Source organism: Phoca vitulina, unplaced genomic scaffold (assembly GCF_004348235.1).
Source record: "Phoca vitulina isolate PV1807 unplaced genomic scaffold, GSC_HSeal_1.0 scaffold12, whole genome shotgun sequence".
NCBI lineage: Eukaryota > Metazoa > Chordata > Mammalia > Carnivora > Phocidae > Phoca > Phoca vitulina.
In genome coordinates this window covers 28,484,757-28,490,799 of record NW_022589715.1, presented here as the reverse complement: position 1 = coordinate 28,490,799, position 6,043 = coordinate 28,484,757, and positions in this window count along the sequence as shown.

Below are 6,043 nucleotides of genomic sequence, written 5' to 3'. Positions count from 1 at the left end.
CATTTAACAAAATGGTAAATAATTATTCATTTAAATGTTACCTTGAACTTTATTTCAAGGGGAAAAAACGATACTTATTCTGAGCAATTTCCAATAGGCACCACAGCAAGAATTTTTTTTTTTTTAATCCCCAATTCAGAGGCCCATGACATTTCCTTCCTTGTGAAAGTAGAATCATTTTCCATATAGTTTTTCTCCTCACGTGGCTGAAAAACGGATTCACGGACAATTTTATCTCTCCATTATTTAGTATTTAAAACTGGTATTTTCAAATCAGTACACAGCATCATGAAAAAGCTTTGAAGTGTTGTAAAAAATAAATACATAAACATGACTTTTAAAGGTGGGGGAGGGGTGCTCGCTTCGGCAGCACATATACTAAAGGCGGGGGAGGGGATGTTTGAGTTTGCCAAATGTCTTGAGCTCCTTTGTTTCTAAAGTCAAGGAGCTGACAACAGCAATCCTTTCTTCAGCTGGCATTTTTAAAATTTTTAGTAAGCTACTGGTATATTAAGGGAAACGCAATCTGTATGTTCATTTACATCTACCTGATCAAGCTACTGTTTTCTAAGAAATATCCAATATCTTAAAAAGTTAGAGCGGCCTTTTCTGGGCTTTTAAACTTTATTTTATTTTATCTTATTTTAGGTCTAGGGAATTTCATTCCGTAGGCATTAAAAGAAATTTGGGTCTAGCAGAGCCCTTGCCCCACTGTAAATGGAGAAGCTACACAATCATATGGAAAATACACTTGTTATTACTGTCCCCCTTGTAAATAGAGAAATCTAATGGGAGGAGACATTTGCTACATCTTGATGCCTTATGTATTTTATATTACTGTATTTCAATCTGGAATTATGACTTTAAATTATAGGCTTTCACTTTTAAGACCATAATCATCTCCCAATGCTGCAGGGGAGGGTGCATGGGGGCTCAGTCCCCTGGAAACCTCGGGTGGAAAAGAAGAGGGGGGAAAGCCCCGCTGCACTGTCACATCGTGCTCTTTAAAAATCATGATTGAGACATGCTTGTGACACATTCAGTCAGGCCGTCCTCTGCCTGAGTTACTAGCCAGGTGTTCCGTTTTCCTGGAAGCTGCATTAACTCTGCTGGGCCTCTAGGGTACTACGGAGTAATTTACTGCTACGTCACCCCAAATGGTGCTCCTGCGGCCCAAGGCCTGGTCTATCTCCAAATCGACACGAAACCTCAAAGTCTTGCTAGGGGTGGCTTATAAATTAGGAGAATATGGTTTATCTTCTAGATACTATTTTTTAAATGTCATGTGTGACATAGTTGCTTTTGATTTGTTTAGCAGATATAAATAATAGATTTTTCTAAAGAGCTTAGAGATCAAATAGTCCATGTTTTAACCTGCCAACAAGCCCCAAAAATCTTAATTTAAAATGTAAAAAATAAAGCCCCATAAAGTATGCAAAACAATGCAATTATAAATGTAAATGTTCCTTTTAAAATTTGCTATTCAATCGTCATACATTACGGGAAATGCACTTTTGATACCAAAAAAATCAATTCTACAAAGGCTACCCATATGTTTGAATTGTGTAAATTGAATCTGCTCTGTGCAGATGGTTAAAAACTTATTCAAAATTAGGAATAAGAGAAAAAGTCAGAGGGCCTTAAAGAACACATTAGAAGAATGCTTGAGTACATATATTTCTAAGCAAAGTCGATAATGTCAGTTCTTAAAACATCTAAACTTTAAAGAAATGTATGAGTTGCTCTATCTTCTGCCCAAAAAACTAATAGATGGTGTTTAGGATGTGCTGAAACTATAAAATAATATTCAGAATTTAGAAGTGCAAGGGAAAAATAATTCTGGCTATGTTTTATTTTCACTGAAAATTTTGAAAAGAAAGAGAAAAAGGAAGGAAGGAAGGAAGGGAAAAGGGAAGGGAGGGAAGAAGGAAGCTCCATTAGTGCTGTTCAAATATTAAATGATAGTACAATGCTTCCATCATGATTAAGTTAGGGTGATAGAGTCTATTTGTTCAAGACAAGTAAAAGGAACATACAATATATAGCATACATTTGCATATGTATAATTATTGTACATGTGATATGTAATTATTGTAGGAATGAAAAACTGTAATTTTTCTTTTTTGCATAGTTTATGATTTTCTTTTTCCTGATCTCCATTTTCCCTGACTTTTATCAATGACGGCAATCATGTTCCTATATTTTATATTTGATTATGTGATTTAGTGATTATCATGTCCTTCTTAGCCTATAAGTTTCAAGTGGTGCCACTTTAGTTGCACTCTTTTTCCTAGGTCTTCACTTTGGCCTCTGAAAACACCTAATTTATTAAAGCAAAATAACTGGCCTCTGATGTATTTAAGGGGATAAAAACTTAACTACAGGGTACAATAAATGTACAAAATACCTAACTAGAGATATGTCATTATTCAAATGTTCAACTGAAATTCAGCATGCGCTTTAGGAATTCTCCAATTTTCCCAACATGTTATAATATACTTATCCTGAGCAGCTAAAGCCTGAACATGAGAAAGGACTCACACATACAAACTTTACCCTGAGAAGCTCCACTGAACATTGCCCAAGCTTGTGAAGTTCAAAGCACTGCGTCCGATTAGACATATACATATTTTTAATAATTACAGATCAAGCACATTTTGTTGCTGCATGATCAGATGCCTTAGGTATGTCAAATATACTTTCTAAGACTAAATGAATTTGCAAATGAAAATAGCAATTGTACTTCAATTACATACCCGTGATTGTAAAGCACTAAAACAAGTAAGATTTCTTTTTCTCATATCAGATTTGAACTTACCATATTTTCCTAAGAGCAATTTTCTATTACAAATCACAATCACCCCTTTGTCAGAAAAAATATTTGAGGATATTCTTAGTAGTGTTGAAGTTTTGCCTAAAATGTTCTCGGTGTGTTCACTTAGACATTTGTATAATATGTAGATGTTGAATCCATCCTTAAGGTAGTCCCCTCCCTCCTGTAGATTCAAGAAACTCACAATGGGTGTGGGATTTAAAAATTCACTTGTGCTTCTGAAACCTTAGTAGAACTAAGAAGTTTTCAACCCATAAATTTTTAATAAATAAAATCCATCCTAACCTTTGAAAACCTTAAAAGTGACAAACTTCTAGTTCACCCTAACAAAGCAAAGCAGTAGTGAAATTTTAACTGATAAATTTTAAAATGCTTTCTCTTTTAAGGATTGTAGAGTTTCAAATGTTTTGATATTAAAAACCAACTGACAGATCTTTTATGAACATTTGGAAAATCATCCTTTGCTCTTTTGTAGCCCAGCAAAGATGCAGAAAAGAATCATAATATGCATTTTGGAAAGCTGTGTGGTGATATAAAAGACTCCCATGCAAAGAGCAGACGGAAAATGGTAGTTATTATTAATTTAGAAAAACAAAAGAGCAGCCCAGCATTTCAGTAATGTGGCAAGTTGTGTGCTCTTAAAGGAGAGGGGGGTTTATAATTGGATTTTAGAGTAATTTAGAAGACGAGATAAGATGTAATGGTTGTGTATTAGAGGTTAAAACTACAACAGAAACCCATAACGTAAGGGTTCATTGCACTGGGAGAAAACAGAACAAAGAAAAGCAGCATCAACTGAAAATGGCCTGAGTGGGAAGCAACAAGGTGAAGCGGGCTGAGGAGACCCTGGGGCTGGAATGTTCTCGCTTGGCAGAGTCAGTGGTGCAGCCTCAAGCTCCTTCTCCAGCAGATAGTAAGGGATGCAGGTTTCCTTCAAAATATTTTTTCTTTAGTGACCTCGTTACCCTCCGCCCCACCCCAACCCTTCTCCCTACCAGTAGCGCTGAGCTTGGCATCTTTTCCTCCCCAGCAGCCCAGAGGCTTATCAGGTTCTCTTCCACTCAGTCTTTACTGGACATCCTGGGGGCCCACCTGTGGATCCCAGGTTTTCTTGGTGGAGGTTATGGGGATTCTGTCCTCTGGTTTCCCTGAAACCACACATACACACACACACAAACACATACACACACACACCAACCACACACTCAAACACTCACACACACCCTCATGTGGCTGGCCTGACCTCTTGGTCCCTCTCCATCCTTCCCCAGGGGATTCTGGGCTTCTGCCAACTGGGAGAGAAGGAAGTAGAATCAGAAGGAAAAGTAAAGCTTGCCTCTCAAACCACCAATTATCCATCGAAGCCTTGGGCAGATAAACGCACTCTTTCAACCCCTCTCTCGGGATCCCTTTCAAAAAAATCTGTTACGTAGGTTCAAGCTCTCAGGTGAAGGCCTCAGGTAAGTGGCTCCTTTTTGGAGTACATAATCTAAGCACTGGAGAAGAACATCCGCATCTAGAATCAGAGAGCTGCGTTGCTGGTGCTGGGAATGGATCCTATGGAGTTGAATTCCTTCCCATTTACTGGCACTTGGCTACCCCCTGCTGGGCGGGAAGCTCGCTGGCCTTCAGACTCACACCATTAAGCTCCAGAGTCTAGTCTCCTCCCGAGACCCGAGACAGGATCCACTTATTTCCTGTCAAATTGTTATCACACGTTCCCGACATGAAGCTGGAGTGTGAAGTTACCTTCCAATCCCCCAGAGGTGTTAAAGAGTTTTTCCCCAAGCCCTCTGTATGCCAGTTTAAGCAGAACAAATCTATTTATTTTTTGTGAGGATTGGTTTATTAAAAGCACACACATAACTCAAATTGTATAGTGAAATGACGTTAGGCTTTGTTGAGCATGAAAAGTGTGCTTGCTCAAGCCCCATTTCCAACCCTTCAGTGCATCATTTTCTCCTGAAGCAGAACATGGGTTAGGTTAAGAGGACATCAGCCCAGAAGCCTAAAATCTAGCATAACTCCCAGGCTTTCTTGAGCACTCCCTTCCCCTCAGCCCCCTTTTCCGCCTCTCAAGAAACCCCAGCTATGTGACATAGGAAACTGGCAAAATATAAGTGGATGGAAAACTGATTTTTAACTGGATCAAGTTTTCAAATACAGATTAACACATTTTAATTGTCCCACAAACTATTCTCAAAGTCACTCTTAACAAAATCCAGATTGGAGGAAATTCACTGCCATCATTATAATGTGTATACACTCTTAAGACAGTTATGAAACCTTGAACACATTTGGAAGACAGGACTTAAAAGCGCCTTTAATACAAAATAAAATAAAGTAAAATACAAATAAAAAAAGATTAGTTGTTATAAGCTGTAACACAGCTGCAGTGACAGAAACTGCAGAAACATGTAAACAGAGGGCGCTTTTAGTTACTCAGTGACCCAAATGTCTTTGTCAGACTCACACGATTCGGATTCCAGCACACTTTTTCATTTCATTTATTTTGCAGACCAAGCAGAAAAGAAACGGACGTTGAGATTAAGTAAACAGGGGCTTTACATACAGCTCTAGACTGCCAGATAGACAACTTCTGTTTACATGGAGCACAAGGGTAAAGAAACAATGTCAAAACTGCATCCCTTCCTGCATTTTTTGGTGTGAAATGAAAACCCAAGTATATTCACCAGCAAATTAAGAAAGAACAAATGGGCTTCTAACCTTGCATGGTGTGTTAAAGTGTCAGGATTCTTGAACTACACATCGTACCACAGCCTCAGAAATAAACATGAACATTGCTCTGTCAGAAGAGGGTAAACAAATTAGGATTTTGCTAACTCCTTCAGTTGTTCTGCTCCCATGTGGCCTAGAACCAGCCCTACACCCTATCCAGCCAAAGTCGGCTCTGCTTGATGCCTTAGGTAAATCAGAGGGGAGATGAAGGCTGACTGTGAAGGAAGGGGGACTAACCTGAGACTCCGCTTTCCTGTGAGTCAGCAGAGCAGCCAGAGTGAGAAGACGGTATACAAGTGTACACATTACCACCTTTGCAAGATCTTGCACTCTAATCCTATTTTTTCTCGATGACCCCCCACGTCAATTACCGCTCTCAGGGCGCAGTCTTATCATAGTTAGGTTCAGAGAGTTTCCTGAGGCCAAGCAAAGAGGTAAGCCTATCTCTGAGGTAGGAGGTCTTACCCAACA